The sequence below is a fragment of the Camelus ferus genome, chromosome 16 (genome assembly GCF_009834535.1).
Source record: "Camelus ferus isolate YT-003-E chromosome 16, BCGSAC_Cfer_1.0, whole genome shotgun sequence".
Lineage (NCBI taxonomy): Eukaryota > Metazoa > Chordata > Mammalia > Artiodactyla > Camelidae > Camelus > Camelus ferus.
The window spans coordinates 8,009,498-8,036,283 of NC_045711.1; positions in this window are offsets into that span (position 1 = coordinate 8,009,498).

Below are 26,786 nucleotides of genomic sequence, written 5' to 3' on the forward strand. Positions count from 1 at the left end.
TTCATGTTTATTGCATTGTTTACAATAGCCAAGACATGGAAACAACATAAGTGTCTGCTGACAGATGAAAAAGAAAATCTATTGTGTGTGTGTGTGTGCATATACATATACATACACATACATACAATGGAATATGATTCAATCATTTAAAAAAGAAAATTCTGCAAGAATGAAAAATCTTTATAAACAATACAAAGTTAAAAGAATACAAGCAGTTTGATCATGGCAGAGCAAGTGTTGGAACAGCACTGTTTAAATCAGCTATGGATGCATGTTCTTTTATCAGAAGTACCAGTCACAGCTGGGATGAAACATTGTGGAGGGGAAATATATTGGCTCATTTTGTTAGAATGTAATTCAGTTTCCCTGCCTCCTTCCCTTGGAGGGAATGGTTATATGACTGGAAGCTGGAAGGACTAGGCAAGATAAGCTTGTTTAAAGACAATGTTAGAAGAGAAGGTGGTGCTGGATTTTTTTGTTTTGTTTTACCTTTTTAATGTTTTTTTTTCCCCCAAAGGAAGAAATTTGGATGTTGAAACAAATCCACAGAATTAAAAATGCCTTGTCTAAGTAATATAAAACTACTCTCTCCAGTGTAATACATCACATCAACAAGAGAAAGGACAAAACCCACATGATCATCTCAATAGATGCAGAAAAAGCATTTGATAAAATTCAACACCCATTTATGATAAAAACTCTCGCCAAAGTGGGTATAGAGGGAACATATCTCAACATAATAAAAGCTATATATGACAAACCTACAGCCAGCATAGTACTCAACGGTGAAAAACTCAAAAGCTTCCCACTAAAATCTGGGACAAGACAAGGATGCCCACTATCACCACTCCTATTCAACATAGTCCTGGAAGTCCTAGCCACAGCAGTCAGGCAAGAGAAAGAAATAAAAGGGATACAAATTGGAAAAGAGGAGGTAAAACTGTCACTATATGCAGATGACATGTTACTATATATAGAAAACCTGAAAAGGTCCACACAAAAGCAACTAGAGCTGATTGAAGAATTCAGCAAGGTAGCGGGTTACAAAATTAATGTTCAAAAATCAGTTGCATTTCTTTACACTAACGATAAATCAACAGAAGAAGAAAGTAAAGAAACAATCCCCTTTAAAATAGCACCCAAAGTAATAAAGTATCTGGGAATAAATCTAACCAAGGAGATGAAAGAATTATACACAGAAAACTATAAACTATTGATGAAGGAAATTAAAGAAGACTTTAAAAAATGGAAAGATATTCCATGCTCTTGGATTGGAAGAATCAATGTTGTTAAAATGGTCACACTGCCCAAGGCAATCTACAGATTTAATGCAATCCCTATCCAATTACCCAGGACATATTTCACAGAACTAGAAAAAATCATAATAAAATTCATATGGAACCATCAAAGACCTAGAATTGCCAAAGCATTACTGAAGAGAAAGAAAGAGTCTGGAGGAATAACTCTCCCAGACTTCAGACAATACTATAGAGCTACAGTCATCAAGACAGCATGGTATTGGTACCAAAACAGACATATAGACCAATGGAACAGAATAGAGAGCCCAGAAATGAACCCACAAACTTTTGGTCAACTCATCTTTGACAAAGGAGGCAAGAATATACATTGGAATAAAGACAGTCTCTTCAGCAAATGGTGTTGGGAAAACTGGACAGCAGCATGTAAAACAATGAAGCTAGAACACTCCCTTACACCATATACAAAAATCAACTCAAAATGGATTAAAGACTTAAACATAAGACAAGATACAATAAACCTCCTAGAGGAAAACATAGGCAAAACATTATCTGACATACATTTCAAAAATTTTCTCCTAGAAGAAATAAAAGGAAGAATAAACAAATGGGACCTAATGAAGCTTACAACCTTCTGCACAGCAAAGGAAACCAGAAACAAAACAAGAAGAAAACCTACGGAATGCGAGAAAATTTTTGCAAGTGAAACTGACAAAGGCTTGATCTCCAGAATATATAAGCAGCTCATACGACTCAATAAGAAAAAAATAAACAACCCAATCCAAAAATGGGCAGAAGACCTAAACAAGCAATTCTCCAAGGAAGACATACAAATGATCAAAAAGCACATGAAAAAATGCTCAATATCACTAATTATCAGAGAAATGCAAATCAAAACTACAATGAGGTATCACCTCACACCAGTCAGAATGGCCGTCATTCAAAAATCCACAAATGACAAATGCTGGAGAGGCTGTGGAGAAAGGGGAACCCTCCTACACTGCTGGTGGGAATGCAGTTTGGTGCAGCCACTATGGAAAACAGTGTGGAGATTCCTCAAAAGACTAGGAATAGACTTACCATATGACCCAGGAATCCCACTCCTGGGCTTGTATCCAGAAGGAAATCTACTTCAGGATGACACCTGCACCCCAATGTTCATAGCAGCACTATTTACAATAGCCAAAACATGGAAACAGCCTAAATGTCCATCACTGGATAAAGAAGAGGTGGTATATTTATACAATGGAATACTACTCAGCCATAAAAACCGACAACATAATGCCATTTGCAGCAACATGGATGCTCCTGGAGAATGTCATTCTAAGTGAAGTAAGCCAGAAAGAGAAAGAAAAATACCATATGAGATTGCTCATATGTGGAATCTAAAAAAAAAAACACAAACAAAGCATAAATACAAAACAGAAATAGACCCATAGACATAGAATACAAACTTGTGGTTGTCAAGGGGGCGGAGGGTGGGAAGGGATAGACTGGGATTTCAAAATTGTAGAATAGACTACACTGTATAGCACAGGGAAATATACACAAAATGTTATGATAACTCACAGAGAAAAAAATGTGACAATGAGTGTGTATATGTCCATGAATAACTGAAAAATTGTGCTGAACACTGGAATTTGACACAACATTGTAAAATGATTATAAATCAATAAAAAATGTTAAAAAAAATAAATAAATAAAAAATAAAAAAATAAAACTACTCCCTCTATTTGAACTAGTGAGTTCCATGGTTCACCTCCCATAAGACATTTTTCCACTCTGATGGTTTTATTACTATTTGTTGATAATTCCCTAGTTTTCTCTCCAGCTCTTTTTTGAGGTCCCACTCTGTGTATTCAGCTGCTTATTGGACATCCCACTTGATTGTCTCATAGGACACCTCTCTGTCAACATATCCCAAACTGACTCTATGATCTTTCTCCAAAAACAAAACAAAACAAAATGAAACGAAACAAAACAAAACAAAACACCCGTTCAGTAGAAATGGGCAAATAACAGCTAGAAATATAAACTATGTTAAAGGGAGCTCTTAAAAAACACCATATTAAAAATATTCATAGATTGAGGAAAAGGAACCAGTGAGATAAAAAGAAGAAAAAGATACAAGCAGAGACATCTGTAGAACAGTTTAAAATGTCTATACTATTCCTAGGAATTAAGATTTATAGAAAGTATAACACATTCTCATTCATATCTACTAGCCATTGAATTGTTTTTTGTTTTAGAAAACCTATTTGGGTCATTTGTTCATACTCACCAAAAATATTTGAGCTGCTAAATCACAATATCCAGGGTCACTGACATGCCTTTTAGTGCCGTGTTGTTGGGTAAAGCCAGTCACTTCACAGACTTTAATGAGCCTCACTGCTAATGAAAACGTTTCTCAGCTTTGGATCACCCCTCTTCTTGTTTCTTGTAGCAAAAAGGACTCCCAGGGATAAACTACCAATATAATTATCACTAAGCCTCGTTTCAACATGATTGCAAATAGCAGCCCATGCTGTTGCTTATGTTACCCAGCAAAAGAACGTGTCCAACAGGTTGTAAAATTATTGATTTCAGTGATTTTTAATAGTGGGTTTTTTTTGGGGGGGTGTTTGTTTGTTTGTCTGTTTGTTTTAATTGAGGTATTGTGGATTGAACCCAGGATCTCATGCATGCCAAACATGCACTCTACCCCTGAGCTATACCCTCCCTTCCAGGAATAATTGTTTTTATACTAGGATCATGACTGACTTCAACTCAGTCTCTGCTCCATCTTAAACCTTACATTTCACCGTTTTGTCTATAAGCTTAATCCACAATATTTTGAAAGAATTGATTAATTATAGCCATTTTTTGTACGTTACTAAACTCTTCCAGAATGTGTCTTAAATCTGGTTTGTAGATAATCAGCCATCTTGAAACAAAACGACATCTGAGTGTTTCCTTTAAAATGTACTGAATAATATCAAACTCTTACCTAGCTAATACTACTGTGGTAAATATATATTTTTTATTAATAATTTAGCTCTCCTTTAGTGATCCAGGTCAAGTTAGTAAGGTGAAGTCGAAATACTCTTTGGGGTTGACCTAACTGGACGTCTTTCCCATTTCTCTCTCTTCTGGGTAATAGGGATTGTTTTCCAACAATGTTTTATTTTTTTGGCTCAAAAGTAAACAACATGAAGCTTCTTGCCATTTTAATCTGTTCCAGATATTAAATCCTATTTGAAATAAAGAGACTATTTTCTTCAGCAGAATAAGGTTTAGTTTGTAAAAAATAGTAAGTGTTCATTCTCTTACTCAGTGGATACACCCATTGCTTGATTTTTGAATTCTAAACTGGAGCATAAATTCTTCTGGATCAAAAGTACGATGGGGTTCAGGATACCTATCAGTCGATTTAGGATGACAAAACTAGGCTTTCTATGACCAGCCTGTGCTATACTGCACCACTTTAATTTTAAATAGTTAACACAATCTAGAACCTTCCCCTCAGCTACAGAGACCACCTGGGCTAGCACAGCACAAAGGTATCAGAGGGGAAATTTTTGGACTCATGGTTTGAAGCTAGCTCTCAATGAACAAGAAATTGAAACATCCTCTAACCCATAATCTAATCAACTCCTGCGCTTGGTCAACCTTCAGAATAATCAGACTTGTCATTGCTGCACAAACGGCTGCTGTTAAATGTCAATCTTTCTATCACCGACAGGAAAGTCCACTTCCATGGTGTTTACAAGTCCAGCTTTGGAAAGTCTGGTCCTAATCCCAGACTAACTTCCTCTGTGATAGTTGCTAACATAACAGTACAACACAGTGACCTTCTTAATGGAAACATTATTTCAGAAATCTATCAAATATCCTCTCTGAGAGGGGCTTCTATTTCTGCAGATGCCAGAGGTGGTCCTTCTCTGGACCTAAATCAGTCCATGTGGTTTCCCTCCCCAGATGAAGCAATAAGTTATACCCTGGACCCAACTCCCCATTCCCCAGTCTACATTGCACCTGGAAAATGTCGAAGTGATTTTGTTCCAATAAAACCACTGTAGGGAAAATGGATTCTGGAGTTAGAGAACTTGAGATGGAGTGAGCAGGTTAAGAAAGTCAGCCAAAGGGATGCTTGCCTCTCTATCTTGGAAGCAAGGATATGTGGTAAACAAGAAGAGGGAATGAATTGTGATAAAGGAGTCATCCTTGAGAATGTGCCTCCATTGGCACGCTGTGCAAATCTTTTTCAGAGCATTAACTAGAGGGGATTTTTCCTGCCCACTCTTCCCATTAGACCATAAGTTTCTCGACATATGAACTGTTACATTCCCTCAATGGCTAGTACAATTCCGGGCTGAGTGCAGGTGCCTAGTATGTGTCTACCTAAAGAATTAATGGCTCTTAAGGAGCAGAAATTCATAACTCTGAATTTCTGGACACTTTCTATAATCCAAAGAAGTCTTTAGATTTAACATCATTTGTGTATAAAATTTCTAGTTCCAGCATAACCTTGTCACAACACACAGTTCATTAGTGAGTGGGTTGTTGGTATCAGAAATTACACATTTCTGATTTTATCATCAACAAGTAATAATAGTGCATCTACTCATTCCAGAAAATGCTCTACCAGGTTCAAACACATTCCAATGAATTATGACCTAAGTATGAAGATGCTGACAGAAAGAGCCACATAAGACTCTGATTAACTGTGATGATTAATTTTATGTGTCAACTTGGCTGGGCCACAGTGTCCAGATATTTGGTTGAACATTATTCTGGATTTTTTAGTGACAGTGTTTTTGGATGAGATTAACATTTGAATAAATGGACTTTGAATAAAGCAGATTGCTCTCTCTCCCTTTTTATATGGATGGGTCTCATCCAATCAGTCGAAGGGCTTAATATAACAGAAAAGGACTGATCTATGAGCAAGAAGGAATTCTGCAGCAGATGGCTTTGGACTTGAACTGCAGCATCAGCTCTTCCCTGGATCTCCAGCCTGCCAGCTTACCTAGCAGATTTTGGACTTGCCAGTCTCCATAATAGTGTGAGCCAATTCCTTAAAATAAATCTCTTTATATACACATCCTATTGGCTCTGGTTCTCTGGAGATTCTTAGCTAATACACTGACCAATGGGCACATTATACAATTTATAACCAGACAACACTCTGGGCCATTTTCCCTTAGAATATTATGCAGGAAGATTCACCACACTGCTTGCTCGTGTGATGATTTCACTTCTTTATTGAACGTGGAGTAGGATTAAACAGAATGTCCTCATGGCCATGCCATCTCACCCCAGCAGTGCACTAGGTGTCAGGAGACCTGGGTCCCAATCACAGCTCTGTCTCAAGCTGTCTGTGATGTTTATCCACGTGCATCACAGAGTCGTCTCTGTACATTGAGGGGTGAGAGAAGAAGGGGCTGGGCCAGATCAGGTGTTCTTAACCCAGAGCCCGTGGCTGGACTTCAGGACATCTGTGAGCTTCCTGCAATTATATTCAAATACATACATGCTTTTCTCTCAAGATGATTTGTAGCTTTCAACAGCTTCACCTCTGGACTTGAATCACACTGGCTCTTTCCAGTTCCAAGCTATCATAATACTCTTTTATCAGCTGGAAGTAGTTTGTGGCTTTCCCTGAGAAATGTCTGATTTCTATTCAGTGCTTCATGAAGTCATGAAGACTCTGAGCTTTCACAAAAGAGCTTTCTAATTTTTTTTCCCCTAATCTATGAACAAGTAGAGGAAGAGAAGGTGAGACAGATTTTTATTTAAGAGAGAAAACATGTTTTTATTTAAGAGAGAAACGTTTTTCCAAATTTCAGGAACAAGTCCCAAGAGGGTGCAAAAAGTTGTGGCTTCTGAGAAAGGAAAACTTGAGTCTGAGAAAAGAGAAGATACTCTATTTATGCCCTTTTTCTAATGTTTGCATTTGTGACCATGTACATTTATGGCTTTTACTCTTTAAAAATTCTTTACATACTTTATTTACTCTTAAAAACTGGTAATTAAAAACAACAGAAAAATTTGGAAGATGTATATATTAATAAAGAATAGTCATGATATATCAAGTAAAAAAAAGTTAAAGACTAGAAATATATAAAGTGTACTCACATTTTGAATAAAAAATCACACATATCCACCTATTTGTGTACACCATGCCATTGCCTGCCTTTCACTACAGAACTGGTGATATTAATTCGACTTTAGACTCATTTACATTTTTGAGTTGTTGTAACATGTACGTCTTACTTTCATAATCAAACAGCTAAAATATTTAAAAAGTAAATGTCCCTCAGTCTGTGTATATCCATATATATGCTGTATCTAATTTAAATGGAATTATATTTTTCATATAGGCATCTTTGTGTTGATTATCATATGGAAATATAAATGTTGTGTCATTCAAATAGGTTGGTGACTTGTGCAATGGGTAAAAATGTTATGAGGATTTAGAGAAGTGCAAAAATGTAAACATTTACTCACAGAGGCAGCATGGTAGTTGGAAAAACATCTTGGAGATGTACTTCTTAGACTTTCCCCTGGAGGGATCTATGCCTTGAAATTTCTAGGTCCAGGAATTTGGGGGCATAACCCAGAGAGACTACCAAGTTAAAAATGATTGCATTTGAGGGAGCCCCTGTCTTGCAGACACAGCACGATGAAGTTGAGACGCATCTAGAAAGACTCTTGTTTGTGACGTCTGTGGGTAAGGGGAGAGCATGAGAAAGATTTCTAGCTTGAGAGGGGGGATGATCCATGGTGTGAAAGAGGAAGCTGACACGGAGATAATGGTGATACTGTCACTGCGGCAGCCACAGCTGCAGTGAGCAGTGAGTCCAGGCGCGCTGTTACACGTCATCGCGGGCCGGTCATTACTCATGAGGGGAGTGATAGCCTGGTATTTCCACCACTGCAGTAAAGCGGCCCTCTGAGCATCTGCCCCAGGACTCGTAGGGGAGGAGTCACACATGGGCAGAGAGATGTTCCCAAAAGCATCGTTTCCGGGGAATAAGCTCTTAGTGGGCTGGGTGATGGTTACTCACATAGCAGCAAAAGTGATCAAAGAAATGTCGCTTGAGAGGACCTCCTTGCATCCCAAGTGTTCTTCCTGACAGTTGATGTCTTATCCACAGTGCCTTCAGTTTCTGCTTGTATTTGAAATTACACTCTTTGTATCACTCACTGGATTTTACAGAGGGCCTAAATTAGAATATTTATGTCTAACATTCTTCCACATCCCTGAGCTTCAAAGTAGTGCAAGCACTAGAAATTTGTAGCTTTTGATGGTGTCTCGTTTCTTTCTTTCCTTTTCTTTTTTTAACAAAAACATTTTTCTCCCTTAATGGAGGCACTGGGGATTGAACTCCACCACGCGCGCGCCAAGCAGGCGCACGCCAACATAGCGCTCTACCACTGTGCTATAACCCCCACCTCCTGATGGAGATCTCATTTCCATCCAGAGAGCAGAGCATCCAGTCACGAGCCATTCAGCCTTGTTTTCCACCTGTAGAAGGAAAACAAGGTTTATTAACATGACTCCAAGGGTTTGGGGAGCAATCATGATTATCCCAAAGCATTCAGAAGTGAAATGGGAAGACAATCCTTTGCCACCCCAAAGACTTCCAGGCATAGTGACAAGGACAACGGCTATCTCCATTAATCTCCTTGTGTAATAATTTATGAAGACAGTAATTTAGAAAGGGCCATGGAGTGTAAATAAAAGAGGAGTCTGTGGCCAGTGCTGTCTGGACATCATGAATCAGAGGTTGGAACTGAAATACTGTAGGAAGAAGAACCAGACCGGCTCATTGCATGATTGAGACTGTCAGCAGCGGCATCTGTTTTCTATCTTCGTTGACTTCTTCAGAGAGAACCTTTCTCATTAGCAGCAATGATGAATTTTTCCAGTACAAGTCATTGCTCTAACTTTTCTTCTATTTTTCCCCAAATGGGAAGCATCTCCAAGCCCCACCCCTTAGAAGTGGAGCAAAGGCCATGGCTGTCACTGACCCTCCTCATGTAGGTCTGACTCTGCCAAGGCAATGGAAAAATCTATGATGAACAGGGGCAAAAACCAAGACCGATGACAAGGAAACAAATCAGCCAACCAGTACATCTTTCCACAAGTGAATTCCTGAATTTGGTTTTCCATTCTGAGAGGCTTAAAATGGCCATAGAGCAGGGAGGCTGATGTTTTCCATTCATCGCTTACTAGGGAACTTAGCCAACAGGACCAGAGCTGCGGGCTGGGGAGCAGAGTAAGGGGTGAACGAGGATTATCTTTGATCTGCTTCTGTTGACCCTCTCCGGCTAGGTGACTCCACTTTCAGTAAACACCGGTCATGTTCCCATCGTTGAGCCAGCTTTGGGCACTGTCAGGACTCTTGTGGTAATGCTGGAATTTAGTTTCTGTAAAAACTGGAGTGAGTCTTCTGAGAGAATCTGAAGGTCTCATCAGTTGTAGAAACTCAGTCCCCCAACAGCTCAGCTGGAGAGTTTAGCTTATCTGAGCTTGGCTCCCAGATACATTCGAAAGCCTGTATTCAGAAACACTACTTTTTTGGGGTTTGTTTTTAAGTAAACATTCCATTTTTAACCTCCAAATCTTCTTCTGAGTTTCTTACAAAATTTTTTCCCCATGCACACACTGGAGAGTCTTCGAAGGAGCTTGCATTTCCCGGAGTCAGTGGGTGGTATCAGTGAGAAACAGGCTACCGAGGCGGGTGCCAGAGACTGTGGGTGGCTAGGAAGCAGACAGGGTGGGACCAGAGACTCCCAGTCTCAAGGTCAGAGTCAAACAAGAATTGCTCCCCTCTCTCTGCTTGGACTCTTTTTCAAGGGCCTCTCATTCATTTAAAGAAGATAATATTTGTTAGCGGGGAGATAAGCCTATAGTTTTATGGCAATACCATAACAAAAGGGAACACAAAATTAAGGAACTGGAAAAGCCCTTTGGGACCAGCATCTTCATTTTCACAGCTAGAACTCTGAGGCACAGAGGTGAAGGTGACCTGTCCAAGGACTCACAAGGAAAGTGACTCGATCACAGTTTTTCTGGTTCTCCAAGGCTCCACACCCTCCTTCTCTTTAAAGCCCACGCTAGTGATCCCCAGTGGGTCTCCCCAGTGGTTTCTGCCTCCCCGTCTTACTCTGGAAGTTTGCCTAGCTTCTCCTTGGGGAGACGAGTTGCTAGCAGGGCTGCCAGAGGAAATGTCTCGGGGCTCAGACTCATGCAGCCCGGAGGAAGGCAGGCACCCTTCCCTCTCAGTCATGAGGCACCGCATGACCGTGACCAAGAAGGTGGCAGGAGTCTACATTAAGTTGTCTTGTGCCAAGCTCTGCTAAAGTCCAGCTCTAAGAGGACCAACAGCAAGAGCAAGGGGGAAGGGGAAGGGGGAGGAGAGTGAGCAAGTGGGGATGGAAGGAGCTGAAGATAGGAAGGGCAGAAGAACAATGGTAAGAGAGGGTAAGAAGGTGCAACATAGAGGAGAAAAAAATGAAAGGAAGGAAGACATGGGAGGGAGATTACTAAATAAGAAATAGAATTGACTGTGTCTTTTTTTGTTACTGGTTCAGAAACTCCAAAGCTGGGAATCACACACAGTGTGCTGTGTGCTCTGAGGAGACTCTGGGTTCGTTACATCCAGGGACCCCATGTGCAACCTGAGGAGTCAAGAGAGCCAAATCCTTGCCGACTGAATGCTGAGAAGAGGGTGGAGACGGTGCCCTCGTTTCCTGACCTTCGGCAGACAGACCCCTTTGTGGACACTCCTTGAATTGTACTAAGGGTGCTCCCTGGTCCTGTTCCAGATTAGGTTTGTGCTTGGAGAAAACGTTGCAGGCACAGATTTTCTTCCACCAGAAACTCCACCGAGAAGCCTCCAAATCTCTTAAACAGATGTATATGTTAACATCTTTTGTACAACCAGGAGCTGCCCCCAGCTTCGCTTTGCTGAAATCTGTGGGTGCCTTTGAACTCCAAATGGCTTCCAGATTTTGTGTGAGTGCTAGGAGTGGCAGCATTCAACCAGAAATGCCTGGGGCTGCATGAACAAAAATAGCTGGAGAGGCTACTGCACTCTCTCTGATTCTGACCACAGTTTGCCTTTGGGTTCTTTTTTTTGTGGAGGCGGAGGGGGGGGGTCAGTAATTAATTTTATTTATTTATTTTAACAGAGGTACTGGGGATTGAACTCAGGACCTTGTGCATGCTGGGCATGCACTCTGTCACTGAGCTATACCTCCCCACCCACTCCTCTGACTCTGGAATACATGGTGCTGCTGGGCTGGGATGCCAGCTTGAGACCTTGACCACCTCAGGACTCTGATATGTCTGTGAATGTTGGGCAGGGACTCCCAGGCAGAGCCCACCACCGGCTGTTTGTTTGAGGGCCTGAGAGGACCCCTGGGAAAGGAAGGAGGGTGGCAGACAGATGGGCTTTACCAGAAACCAAGTCCCAGTGTGCAAAGGGAACTAGGGTTTTAGAGTACAAATTCATGTCTGTAATTTGAACGTTCTTCCCATGAAGAAGGGAGACAAAACAAAATTGAAAGACCTGTTTATACTAAAAACTGCTTTGGCTGGCCTCTGACACACTATAAAGCACTAGGGGAAGGAGGTGTTGACTCCACAGTGAGAACATTGATGGGTTTGGGAAGGCTGTGTGTAAGGTCCTCATATTAAAGTCCAATATTACCTGCTACCTTGGCAGCTAGTGAAATGGGGGCGTGCAGAGGGGTGTTGAGGGTAGGGGTGCAAGGAGGGGAGTTACTGCCTGTGTGCTTTGGGTCTAAGTATCTAATTTGGATTTATTTACCTGGGCCTTTTCAAAGTTCCTGGTAATTCTAACAAGCCCTGAAGTGATACTATACATATCATTAACTAGATATTTCATTTGATTAGTCATTGAAATAAAAAAAAAAACTGTCCTAAAAAAAAACTCTCATGGATATGAGATTTTGAACACAAAAATTAATGAAAATAACTAAAAAGTGTTTATGAGCCTCTAGATAATATTTTTTAACTAAGGAGGCAGGAAATAGGTTCATTTCAGTAGAATCGGTCACAGGTGAATTGCTAGAGGAGACCTCTCCACCTACAAAATAAAACATAGTTCAGGGTTAAAGTAATGGTATTTTTTTAAACATTATTTTCCAAAGTTTAGTAAGCTGAATTTAAAATAATCTGATGATTTTTTTAAATACAGTGATTTATAAAAATGAAATAAAAATTAAATGTAACATTTATGTTAGTGAAAGTTCTAATTGATGATAAGAAATGGCCACCTTAGTAAGAATTTTAGCAAGAAAAAATGAAAATGACCAACAAACACAAAAGAAGTCAATCTCATCAGGAATCAGAAGAAATATGAATTTAAACAACAAAACATCATTTTCCTACAATCAAATTGGCAAAGTTTACATGAGAAAGTGTGATATCTGGAAATGAAACTTCATAGATGAACAAGCTCTGGATGACAAATAAGATGTATTGGGTGTGGCCGTGGGAACCAGTGACTGAATTGAGGCATTCAAGGAACTGAGAATCCAGGGTACCACTTCTCACATTTCTCCGCTAAAGACTCCTTAAAGACAGAGCAAAATAAATACTCAGCCTGGGGTGCCCGAGAGCATAGTCTTAAGTAGCCCTTCTCTGCTGTTTTGTTTTTAAAATCTCCATCTAATTACATTCTGCTTCACCCTCTACCTGTGTTTATTTTAATGTGTACATTCTGCATCCAAAATCTTCCAGTAATATTTTGACTCCAGGTATATGTTATATTTTCTTTCTTTTTTTCCCCCAGCATCATTCTGTCACCCCTGACACACCCCTGAGTGCCTTAGGGAAATATGCTGAGATATTGGATCAAACAGGATAATGGCAGACATTGGAGCAGAAAGAGTGAATAAGATGCCCACACTCAGTGAAAGAGGAGATGGTCAGGAAGTTGGCATCTGGAGGCAGAGAGGAAGGACAAAGGGTGCTGGATGGCATGAGAAGCATGGATTTTCAGCTAAAAAATCCAGGCCTTTGAGCCCCTTCTCCTTCCTCACCTGGAGGTACACAGGGAAACCAGCAGCCTCCATTTTGGGAAGTGATGTCTTTAAGAGGAATCACGAGTCTCTTGGGTTGGAGGTTGAGAGAATCTTCAGGAAAGGTGTGAGGAATAGAAGGAATCTGAAACAAGGGCATCATAGTAAATAATAAATCTATTATTTCTGACAACCCAAACAGGTGGAAAGTCCTAACCCCAAACTCCAGGCCAGATTGCAACATCTTAGGGTAGAAAATTTTTTAAGCAGGTAAAACCAAATACCCGCTCTTTTGGGGTGTTTTATGAACTATGTAGACTATGTAGATTTACATGTATGCAACTTCCTGGTCTACCATTCAAGATAACCTAGTTGTCTTGACTCTTCTTTAGTATTCTGAACTCCTCCATTAGCTGCCTTTTTAGAGGAGTCTCAAACTTACAATGTCCAAAATAGATCTGAACATTCCCCCGAGACCCTGATCTTCCACTACTCTGATCCATGTACGTACACATATCCTACTGGTTCTGTTTTTCTGGGGAACCCTAACTAATACATGAGATGACCCAAATGGGAAGGGTTATATGAAGGCCAACTGAACTTCCCAATCCCCAAGAGTGGTGAGGATCAAGGGCAAGGATATTTATTGAGCCTCTTCTGGAGGGTAGAGGGTCAAAGTCAAATGGTTGAAAACTTGGGCTCCCTTTAGCACTTTTTTTTTTTTTTCAATTCCATGTCTTGGATGCATTCTTGGTGTTCTTTAGAAACCTCTTAAATTGAGTCTCTTTCTTGGTGTATCCACACTGCTGATGTCAACAAAAGCAAAGAGTTGCCACTCCCTCTTCAAGAGGGCAAGAGGGTGAGATTCAGGGGAAAAGGAGCTACTTAGATCTAGGCTACTAAGGTAAAAATGTTCTCACAACTTAGTTCGTGTAAATAAAATTGTGTATACACAAAGGCAATGTAAAACCCTTTAGGTACAAGTTAAAAATAAGATAGCCAGGATATTCCTATTTTAAACCATTGGAAATAATGTAACACATCACTAGCCCTTTTTTGCTGAATACCTTGATTCTTTTGGTATTATAATCAATACATGGATGTGTCATATTCAGCTATTAATGAGTCAGCTGCAGAATAGTTGGCATGTGTTGGATTTAGGACTGTGCCAGTATTCGTGAGGTGAACCAAGAGAGCAAACAGAAAACAATCTTTGAACAGCAGAAAGAAGCACCAAAAGTAGGAGGGTCTGGAGTTCCTCTAGGAAGGGGTCTCCCCAGTTCCACTTTAGGAGGAATGTCACATTGACATCAGGACATGGAAAGAAACAATCTGTGGCTGGGAGAAGTGATGAGGTGGGAAGACCCACGAAAAAGATGGCAGGACCCCCAGGCAGGGCCACTATTCTCCTGCCAGCACCATCTGGTTCCCTGGCCCATGGCATTATGTTGCTTTTTGCCTCTGAAACGGCTTACTTCTAGGAAAGTGGAACTTGCCCCTAAGATTCTATTGGTTCCCTGAGCTAACTCCTGACTGGTCTGCTTCTGTCACTCCTGATTGGTCCATTTCTATCACTCCTGTTTGGTCCATTTCTACAAAGCTCATTCTGAATTAGTCAACTTTGTTACACTTTATTTGCATATGATGCTACAAAGTCTAGACTGGCAGCCTATAAAAGCCTGTGTAAACCTACAGATGGGATCCAGAGCTTGGAGTGTTAACTCCTCTGGGCCCACCGGCATAATAAACCTGAGTTCTCCAACCCTCTGGGTGCTGCTTGGTCTCTTGCCTGGATCCAGGTTGCTGTCACAACTGAGCTGTAATCCTGAGCTGTTACACACTTTGCTGCAACAGTGACAGGGGAAAGATCTGCCATTTGTTGAACATCGTCTTTATCCCAGGCACTTATACATAGATTCAATTTTGATTTGCATAACCATCCACCTGAGGTAGGTGTTATCTCCACTTTTACAGGTGAGAATGTAGACACAGAAAGGTAGAGTCTCTTATCTAAGATTGGTTGGTTAAGTGGCACCCATGGGACTTAAACATCTCAATCCCATCATCCTTTACTTGTCTGAATTTTCCCTCCCTAAGGGGAAGAAGGGGGACCCACCCAGCCCATGAATGTATCTCAGGGAGGAAGCCATCTTGTGAGGGTCTTTTGCTTGAAGCTATAGGTAACCCTACTGCCAAGGGGACACAAAGAACAGAGAGAACAGAGAGTAAAGGAGGAAGCAAAGGTCATCTAAGGGTAATAGCGCAGGTCGCCAAACCTGAGAAGGGTCAGAAGCAGAGATAGAAGCCAGAGTAAACATGGGGGTTGGAGACAAAATGAGAAGTGCAGGGGACTTTAGTCCAAGGGAGGGAGCAGCGGGGTGTTCTTGGATGAGTATTTGGGAAGACCCTTCAACCACAGTTGGCTTTCATAGAATCCTCCCCCTCAGCATGATGTGTCACCAAGTCAGCCATGTTGAAAGTTCCAGAGGCAGGTTCTTTTTTTTTTTTTTTTTTTTTTTTTTGACCATTTACTCATTTTATTAAATTCCTACCCCTTTCAGGGTCGTGCAAAGATCTGAATTCTCAGGGTGGGTTTCCAAGAAACTTTATCACTCAGCTAGCAGCTTGGCTACTAGTAAGTATGCAGGATCAGATATCGAACAGCAGCTATTCAGCTATAGATACCAGCTTCCTGTGCTTGGAAAAGGTAAGGAAATTGTTCATTCATTCTACAAATATTTGTGGAGGATGCAAAAATGGAAAAAGGTCATGATGGAAGTTCAGATAAAATGCTGGGGGAGTTTGTGGGAGGAAGCTGGCATTTGAGCAGGGACTAAAACTCACTCCACCTCCTGTGTTTGTGTGTGTGTGTTCATGTTTTCAATTCCTTCTTATAGAACTGACATTTCCACTGATCACACTATATTATAATTATCCAGCTGCTTGTCTGCCTCCCCCAGTTAAACTAAAAGCTTCAAAAGGGCAAGGATGGAACTTGTTTATCACTGACAATCCGTGGCTAGTCTTAGTACACATTTTTAAAATATCCATTAAATTTTAATTGATTTTAAATTAATAATCAGACCCCTGGTTTTGGAATCATGATCCCAATTAGAAAGCCCAGCTCTATAATTTTCAATCTATAGTTGAAGGCTCTCTCTACAAAGATAGAGCCAGTGAAAATTTTTATGTTAACTTTCTGAGCAGAGTTTACACCATGGTTTTCTTGAACTTCCTATAGAATTGAAAACAGTGCCCCACACATGGGAAAAATTTAAAAAGCATTTGCTCGGGATAACCAAATGATTCTACCTACAGCAAAATACAAATTAGTGTGACTTCAGAAGAGATTTTTAACATACTATTGTCATTTTTTTCATCATATTCTTTAATCCCTAATAAAACAGAGGACATGTGGACTGTGTCTACACGAGGCTTCACATTAGCTTTATTTGACAAAGATGTAAATACCACATGAACCATCTGTATATGAGAACCAGATGTCTCATTTGCATTTGGACTTTTCCCATAGAAATGAGCCATGAAGTCTTAGGAAACACATTAAACTTATCTTAATTGACAGACTAGAATGTTGAGCTAAATCATTTTCCAGGCATCAAATGCAAGGGTCAGTGTATCCACTCGAAGGCATATAAGTTATGTTGAAGAAGGGTTAGGCAGCTAAAGCTAGGACTAGAAGGATCTGGAGGAAATGAAAGTCATAATGAGTTAGATATCAGAAGAACCTGACTGGTGTGAGGTATCAGAATGGCCATCATTCAAAATAAATAACAAATGCTGGAGAGGCTGTGGAGAAAAGGGAACCCTCCTACACTGCTGGTGGAAGTGCAGTTTGGTGCAGCCACTGTGGAAAACAGTATGGAGATTCCTCAAAAGACTAGGAATAGACTTACTTATGACCCAGTAATCCCGCTCCTGGGCATATATCCAGAAGGAACCCTACTTCAAAAAGTACCTGCACCCCAATGTTCATAGCAGCACTATTTACAATAGCCAAAACATGGAAACAGCCTAAATGTCCATCAACAGATGACTGGATAAAGAAGAAGTGATATATTTATATAATGGAATACTATTCAGCCATAAAAATGACAACATAATGCCATTTGCAACATGGATGTCCCTAGAGAATGTCATTCAAAGTGAAGTAAGCCAGAAAGAAAAAGAAAAATACCATATGAGATCGCTCATATATGGACTCTTAAAAGAAAAAAAAAGAATGTAAATACAAAACAGAAACAAACTTGTGGTTGCCAAGGGGGCGGGGGATGGGAAGGGACAGACTGGGATTTCAAAATTTGTAGATACTGACAGGCATATGCAGAATAGATAAACAAGATTATATTGTATAGCAAAGGGAAATATATATAAGATCTTGTGGTAGCTCGCAGTGAAAAAAATGTGTCAATGAATATATGTATGTTCATGTATAACTGAAAAATTGTGCTCTACACTGGAATTTGACACAACATTGTAAAATGACTATAACTCAATAAAAAAATGTAAAAAAAAAAGAAGAACATAATTTCACCTAATGTGCTCGAAACCATCTCATGTGTCAGTTGTGGACAAGGCAACTTCTGCACTCACAATGTCATTTAATCTTCACAGCAGCCGTATAGGAAAACTAATGAAACCCCATTCTACAGATAAGGAAGAGGCTAAGCTGACGTGTCCATACACTCAGAGCTAGGAAATCTTCATCAGGATTCAAGCCTAGGTCTTGTGGCTCCCCGACCAATGCTCTAAAGCAGACAAGTCAGGGAGGAGCAGGTGGGTTCCCTGGTGACAATAGCAAGACTCTGGAGTCAGCAAGGCCAGCCTGCCTGGCAAGAATCACCAAGTAAGTGAAGCTTGTTAAAGGGCCTGCTGATGGGAGTATCCAGGATTTAATATTCTTAAGGTCTATAGATAGACCCTAAGCCCTGAATGCTTGTAGGGCAGGGTTGCCACCATCCTGGTGGAGTGCTGAGGTGGGTTTACCTTCTGGAGCCCTGGTCATTTTGATTTAATGTGGAGGATTTGATGAGAGTGAAGAAGAGCTAGGGAAAAACTCAAATGACCTGGTCTATCCTGCTATGTTTACAGATTTAGAATGAGTACACTTTTGCAAGTTCCAAAAGAGTTGTGCCCCTTTGAGCAGAAAGAGTTAATCTTTCGGGTTTGAGAAGGGAAGCTGAGTGGGTTAGGCTGTGGAAAAAAAAAAAAAACAGCATTTAGCTCATTGAAATGGAGAAGGGGCCTGTGGGTCACTGTTGTTTAGCACTGGACCAGGAAACAGTTTATTGTACAACATTCAATAAGCATTTTCTTCGAAGGAAATGTGCTGTAAATGTGTCAAATGACAGTGATTGGTCTCTAGGGAGAGAGGCCAGTGTGTTACTTGAAGAAGTGATTGAGGAATGACAGCCAACTCCTTTGAATCACATGGTCCTAAAGCAGCTCTGACTCTACTCAGACAAGATGTACCAAGAATAACAGTTCCTTGGATTTGTGTGGTTCTTTACATGTCTTCAAGGTACATTCATATTCACCCCTGTTCTTGATCATTCTTGTTACTTGAGAAAAGCAAAGTATTATTATTCTCCCTCCTCCTTCTTTTTAGATAAAAGAACAGTGTCTTTTTGGGTAAAAGAACAGAAAGGAGAATGACTTACTGACAGAACCAACATGAGGTGGTGGCTGCTGCCACAATCACCACCATCACCATCATCATCATCACCATCTTGCTCACCATCACCACCATCACCACCGTCACAATCACCACCATCACAATCACCACCATCCCTACCATCACTATCACCATCACAACCATCACCATCATCACCACCATCACCACCATTACCACCATCACCATCCCACCATCACCATCATCATCATCACCACCACCACCATCTCCATCACCAGCATCATCACCATCATCATCATCACCATCATCTCTTTACTGATCACTCCACACTTAATGCCAAGCATTGTGCTAAGCACTTGATCAATATTATCTCATTTGATCATCATCTCAGTTCCATGAGGTAGGTATTATTATTATCTCCATTTGAATAAGAGGCTTCTGGGGTGAAGTATCTTCCAAGATTCCCTCAGCAGGAAATGACAGAGCTGGGATTGAAGGCCCACAGTCTGGTTTCAGATCTGTACTCCCAATCACCATGCTCTACTTCCCCTCTCTCCCTGCTCCATATGAGGTAGGTGCTATGACCCTCCCTATTTTACTTGAAAAAAACTGAAGCCCAGAGAGATGAAAAATTTGCTCAGACTTACAGAGTGAGTAAATAGAGGAGGTTGGCAACAGGTAACTGTGTTCAGGAGGTAAAGCTAACACATCAAGAAGGAGTCTAAGCTGGATAATAAAATGTGCATGTTGCACTGAGGTTGGAGGTGCTGCGTAGGAAACAGCTGAAGAAAGACAGGATAACAACAAGACAGGCAACTGGGGGTGAAGGAGTCCCTTTGTAAAGGCCATCATGAACTTTTCTGTAGCCTGGGAGTATGGAAAGACAACTAATGTACAGTAGCTGAAAGAAACAATTGTCAGAGGCATGCTGTGACTTGGAGCATTTGAAGGGAAAGGAGAAGAGACTGCAGCTGTAGGATGTAGGAATGTGCATTCAAAGGCACTGTGCTAGAACCCCCTGAGCAAGCACCAATACACTTGCAGCTGTCAAATCCAGGAATCTATTAAACCCTTCTGGTCTAGTGTGTCATTTAAGACCAGTGTTTCCTTACTGATTTTCTGTCTAGATGATCTGTCCATTGATGTAAATGCAGTGTTAAAATTCCCTACTATTACTGTATCAGTGTCTATTTCTCCCTTAATGTTTGTTAATATCTACTTTAAGTATTTAGGTGCTGCTATGTTGGGTGCATATATATTTATAATTTTTACATTGTTTTCTTGGATTGACCCCTTTATTATTACGTAATGTGCTTCTTTGTTTCTTGTTACAGTATTTGTTTTAAAGTCTATTTGTCTGATATAAGTATTGCTTCCCCAGCTCTCTTTTCATTTCTACTTTCATGGAATACCTTTTCCATCCCCTTGCTGTCTTTGTATGTCTTTAGGTCTGAAGTGAGCCTCTTGTAGACAGCATATATACAGGTCTTATTTTTTTAATCCATTCAGCCACTCTTTGTCTTTTAATTGGGGCACTTACTTCCTTCACATTTAAAGTAATTATTGACAGGTATGTACTTATTGCCATTTTGTTATTTTTTTCTGGTTGTTTTTTTATAGTTCTTCTTTTCTTCTTTTGTTTTCTTCCCTTGTGATTTGATGACTATCTTTAGTATTATATTTGGATCTCCTTTCCTCTGTCACTTCATTTTGCCTGATTCTCTGTTTTTATTTCTATGTATTAGGTAAGCTGGTTACATTTCCTGATCTTGGATAAGTGGCCTTGTGTAGGACACGTCCTCTGGGGCCCAGCAGCAAACTCCCCTCTATTCACCAGAGCTCTATGCTCCCAGAATGCCCTCTTTGTGGCTGCATGGGCCAAATACTGTATGCAGGGCCAAATACTGTGTGCATGCTGTTAGGCAGGGCTGGCCCCAGCCAGGTTGGCTGCTGAGCCATGCCTTGTGCTGTGGCTGCTGGCCTCCTGGTGTGTGGGGCTGGATCCCCACGTGGCTGGCTGCTCAGCCCAGGGGATCTTAGGACTGGTTCCAGCCCTCTGCCAGGCAGGTAAGCCCCAGGTGCTAACAGGCTAGAGAGAGCACTCAAAAATGGCACTTGGCCAGCACCAGTGTCCTAATGTTAGTACAAGCCTCCCAAAATGCCTGCCATCAATGTCTCAGTCCCCAGGGGGAGTCCCAGTTGCCTCCTGCCTCTCTGGGAGGCTCTCCAGTATCAATCAGTAAGTGGGACTGACCCAAGCTCCCTTCAAATTACTGTCCCTGAACTGAGACTCAAGAGTGTGTGGGATTTTGCACATGCCTTTTAAGAATGGAGTTTCTGCTTCGTACAGCCCTCTTGCTCTCCTGTAGGCAAGCCCCACTGGCCTTTAACATCAGACATTCTGGGGGCTTGTCTTCTCCGTGCAAGGACCCCCAGGATGGGGGCTCAGACTTCTCTGTCCTTAGAGAGAACGCCTACAATTTGATTATCCTCCCACTCATGTGTCACCTACCTGGGTGTATGGGTCTTAACTATATTGTGTCTTCACTCCTCCTACCCATCTTGTTGTGGTTCCTTCTTCGTATCTGTAGTTGTGGAAATATTTTCTGCTAGTCTTCAGGTTGTTCCCATAGGTAGTTGCTCTGTAAGTGGTTGTGGTTTTGATGTGCCCGTAGGAGGATGTGAGCTCCGAGACCTCCTTGCTCTGACATCTTGGCTGCATCCCTTGAGCCATAAACACTTTTATCATTTAATCCTGGATAAAATTCTGAAGTCTGGGGCTTCTGAGCTAGGAAACATAACACAAAGAGCCATTAAATACGTAAGTGCTTTCATTCGTGTATTTGGTAGGAGTGTGAGTTTAAAGCAGTTTCATTGCCAACAGGTATTTAAAGATTAACTTGTCAAAACTAATATATATATATATGACTGGGACATTATGCTGGACACAGAAATTGACACATTGTAACTGACTATACTTCAATAAAGGAAATAAATGAAAAACAAAGATTAACTTGGAGGCATTGTTGAGAATAAATCAGAAGGAGTGTAAGAGGTAAGAGAATAGTAAGAAGGCCATTGACATCACAGAGATCTAAAGTTATGAGTCTGCACTGACAAGCTCAAACCCTTTTACTCAAAAACGCTTGATGGTGTTTAGTATTTCAGGGCATTCTTTGAATATTTTCTCTCATGATTTCCTTGATTCCCTGCCTTACTCATATGGCCAACCAACGGTCAATAAAAATGATTTTTTTACTTCAGTATTTGCCTTAGTCTGTTCAGGCTGCCATAACAAACTACCAGAGACTTGATGGTTTAAAACAACAAACATTTATTTCTCACAGTTCTAAAGGCAGCATGCCCAAGATAAAGTGTCTGGTGAGAACCCACTCCCTGGTTAATAGAAATCCACCTCCTCGATGTGTCCTCACACGGCAGAAGGGGAGAGAAAGCTCTCTGTGGTCTCTTACAAGGGCACAGTTCCATTCATGAGATTCCACTCTAATGACCTAATCACTCCCAGAGAACCCCCCCACCTCCTAATTCCTTCGTATGGGAGGTTAGGATTTCAACATGAATTTGTAGGATTGGGAGAGGACACAAATATTCAGTCTATAGCACTTTTTATCAGTTGTCCTGGCCCTTTTTGTTTTCCTTCTACAACTTTGTTCTTTCATTACTTGTGTGGTTCCTGTGTCTACTTGCTGTGTAATTAGATACAGGTCTTGGAGCCAAGACAATCTCCAGGGTAGAAAATAAGATCAAAGTCAAGCAAAATATGCAGTCAACTCACCAATGTTAAGAGGCCAAGCTAAGGAGGTACCAGGAAACACAAGAATCTGGGAAACTGGAGCCACATTGAACTAATGTGACTAAGAACCTACACAGTTCCTTAGGCTGAACGAGGATCTGGGAGTGTGACGGTTTATGAACAAGCATGACCTTGTGGGGCTTACACTCTACGAGGAAGGAAAGAACCAGTCAAATGCTTGTAAGACCGTGACTAGGATACATGCTGCAGGGACAGTGTCCCAGGAGCTGCACAAGGGGGACCTGGTCAGAGAAGTCGTGGAAGATCTCCCTGAGGAAGGGACAGCTGAACTGAGAATGATCGTTGGCTTGGGTTGAACTGAAGGACGTGGTAATCAGTTCCCAAAGCAGCTTTCTAAGTCTTGGGTGCTCCTTAGAAGGCCTGGCTGAAGATATGACTGGGGTTGCGTAGGACCCTCAGATGCTCAACATCCTTGAGTGTTAACTCTTTTGACTTTGTCTAGTATTCTTTCCTTGGGCTTCTGCTTTCTACGTGCAGCCAGTCAGCACCTATCCTGCGTCCCTTGCACGTCTTGGTGGCTCTGAGTACCATGTGTCGAGATCCCACCCCAGTAGTGACTTGTCTGTCTAGATATTCTCTGTACCTGACTTAGCCCTTGACTGGGAGGGACTATACACATTTTACCTTTGATTTCTCTCATTATATATTTCACTTACGCTCCTCTCCTGTATGTTTACTTTGAGACCCTGTCCTTCACTGATACTGCATAGGTATTATCTCTTCTAATATTTCCTTTACTTGTTGTGAGCACACCCCCTAGTCTCTGGAGCATACATGCTACAGAGTGGGCAGCAAACAGAGATGGAGCCAATTTGAGACACATGCTCATTGAGACACATGATCACTGATGTGCTTTTTGGCAACTAGGCAAGAACAGCAAGCAACCATTAAATGAAAATAGTGAGTGTTCCTTTTATTCGGGAATAAACAGAGCCTCCCTGTCTCCTTGCTTCAATGCTCACATCTGCAGCTGTCAGCACACATCCCCCGGTGCCTTCCTGAATGTAGGAGGAGGGCAGAGTCTCAGGGCTTTGCTTATTCTCAGGGCTCTGTGCCTCCTGCCCTTACTCCTTCTCCACCAGGGTTGAAGGGATCTGAGTGGTTCCATCACTATCCTTCTCCCTCCTTCTAAATTACAGCATCTATGATTGGTCAGCCTCCCCTTCTGATTACAGGGCTAAGGCTGTCTTTTCACGTCCATCCCACACCAGGACTAATAAACTAACTTCATCTGCACAGTACCCTGGATAAGGAAGAAGGGTGGTACGAACACAGAGAGGCAACATGATCTGCCCAGGACTTTTCAGTAAATCAGTAACAGAACTGCGATCAGACCTCTGGTCTCCTCACTGCTGACTCGATGCTCTCTCTGTTAAGTTATGTTTCACTTGAGTGTTTTGTTTTACAATGGAGTATTTTAGCCAAGTAAAGTGTCCTGGGTAGCTTCCATTTTCCTGTCAGAGAAGATTCTCTACCCTCTGGGAGGCTATAGGCAGCCTTTATGTGGGCCCTGGTCCTTTGTCTTCCCAGTAGATTTGGTCAGTGGGGAACCCTGGATGGAGGCCAAGGTGAAAAAATAATGCCATCAGTCATATCCCGAGCCTCTAGTCACTGGGCCAGGGGGTTTAGTCCTTGTGTTCCTCCACCCAAGCCTCAGCTCCTGGTCTGTGTCTCTCTCCTACAGCTCCCAGCTCAGATAACCCCTCTCCCTCATACCCCATCAGATCTAGGGGTGGTAATGGCTCCCAGCTGTTATTTAGTTCTTGCACATTTCTCCATCCCCTGTTGATTTGCTTTAATCCCCACACACTTTTGTAAGTAGTCATTTTATTAAATTTTCCTCAATTGCCCCACCACAGGGTGCCCTGTTTTCTATCAGAACTAGGGTTGGTAGGGGGACAAAGCAAGATGGCAGAGTAGAAGGACACTTGTAGCTCACCATCTCCCACAAATACACCAAAACTCACATCTACAGACCTACTCAGCCAACCAGAGCACTTGCCGAACTCTGACAGAACATCGCCCTCTTCAAAAGACAAAGATGCCAAAAATCTGGTAGGAGAAAAGGAAAAAAGAAAGAAGAAAAAGCAAAACAGTGTGGGACCAATCCCACGGGGATGGAGTGGCAAAGGAGGACTGGCACTCATTCATCGGGTTTCCCCTCTCCAACAGAGAGGCCAGTGGGATGGAGGGGGAGCCTCCAAGGCTCAGATCGCCCCTGAGCACCCCTTGACCAACAGAACAGTGTTAAACGGGCACAAAGTGTCCCCACAACATCCAGCCCGAGACACAAGCCAACAGCTGGGGCCAGGACAGGCTGCCTGAACCAGGCAGGGGACTGGGATGGCTGCACTAATGCAGCCCCAGGGGACTGCAGGGAGCTGCACGCCATGGCTGGCAGGGGATGTGGAGCAGAACAACCTCGGTCCCCCATAAATTGTGAAAAAAGTGAAGCAACATAGCTGGTGTGCCCTGGAGGGAGGAGCACCGTAGCCTTTGTCTCCTCAGACCTGGGCCACCATTACTGGCACTTATTGCGAGAAGAGAGGAGGGGTGCAGCCACAGCCTCCATCTCCTCCTGTGCACAGCACCCAGGGAAGGGGCAGGGTGGAGACCTGAATCTGCACCCGGGGGCTCCATAACCTCCTAGGCAGGACTTAGACTTGTTTACAGCCTGAGGCAGATAGGATATTTCTGCCCTGGCACCTCAGAGAACTCGCACCACCAAGACAAACAAGGAGCTGAGATTTGGCAGGGAGCAGGGGCAGGGCTGTTCCGCTGTCTTCCCCAAGCCCGCCTTCGGAGCGCTGGCCCAAGGCAAAGCATGCAGCTGCACAGAGCAGTGGAGCGAATGGCACCGGGAGAGGGCAAGAGGCAACCTGCTTTCCTGGCAGGACTGCAGCACCTGACCAATGTGCTGGGAGGGGGCACGATCTGCCTGCCTGCCTCACCTGAGTGCAGCATCTGACTGCAGCACTGGGAGAGAGAGTGACCCGCCCGCCCACCGGATAAGAGCTCAGCATGTGACCCAGTGTTGGGAGGGGTGCAGTCGGCTAGCCGACAGCCACTGGGAACAGCACAGATGAGGGCGCCAACAGAGGGCCTCTGGAAACAGCAAGCTGAGTTCACAGGGCAAAGGTACAAGGACCTCTCAATAAAATCATTAAGAGCACACGGTCTCCAGGAGAACTAGATAACTGAGACTCCTTAAGCCACAGTGCCAGAGAGATATGAGCAATATGAAGAAGCAGAGGAACCACTCCCAATTAAAAGATCAAGAGAAATCCCATGAAAGCACAATCAAGGAAATAGACATTGATGGCCTACCAGATCAAGATTTCAAAAAAGGAGTGATCAAAGTACTGAAGGAACTAAAAGAAATAGTGTTTAGAGATATAAAATATATCAAAAATGAAATAGAAGCTATAAAGAAGAACCAAGTAGAATTAATAAACTCATTTGCTGAGATGAGAGCTGACCTAAAGTCTGTACAAAGCAGGCTAGCTAATGCAGAGGAACGAACAAGTGACCTCAAAGACATGGACAACAGAAAGCACCCAATCAGAACAGCTGAGAGAAAAACCAATAAAAAACAATGAAAACAATATAAGGGACCTATGGGATAATCTAAAGCATGCCAATCTAGGCATAATAGGGGTTCCAGAAGGGGAAGAAAGAACAAAGGGGATTGAAAAGGTATTGGAAGAAATCATGACTGAAAACTTCCCAAACTTAAAGAAGGAATCAGATATCCAAGTACAGGAGGCTCAGAGGGTCCCAAACAGGAAGAACCCAAACAGACCCACACCAAGACATATCATAATCAAGATGGCCAGAGTCAAGGATAAAGAAATGATCCTAAAGGCAGCAAGAGAAAAACAAAGAGTGAGTTACAAGGGAACCCCCATAAGGCTCTCAGTGGATTTCTCTACACAAACACTACAGGCCAGAAGGGAGTGGCAAGATATATTCAAAGTCCTGAATGAAAGAAAGATGCAGCCTAGGA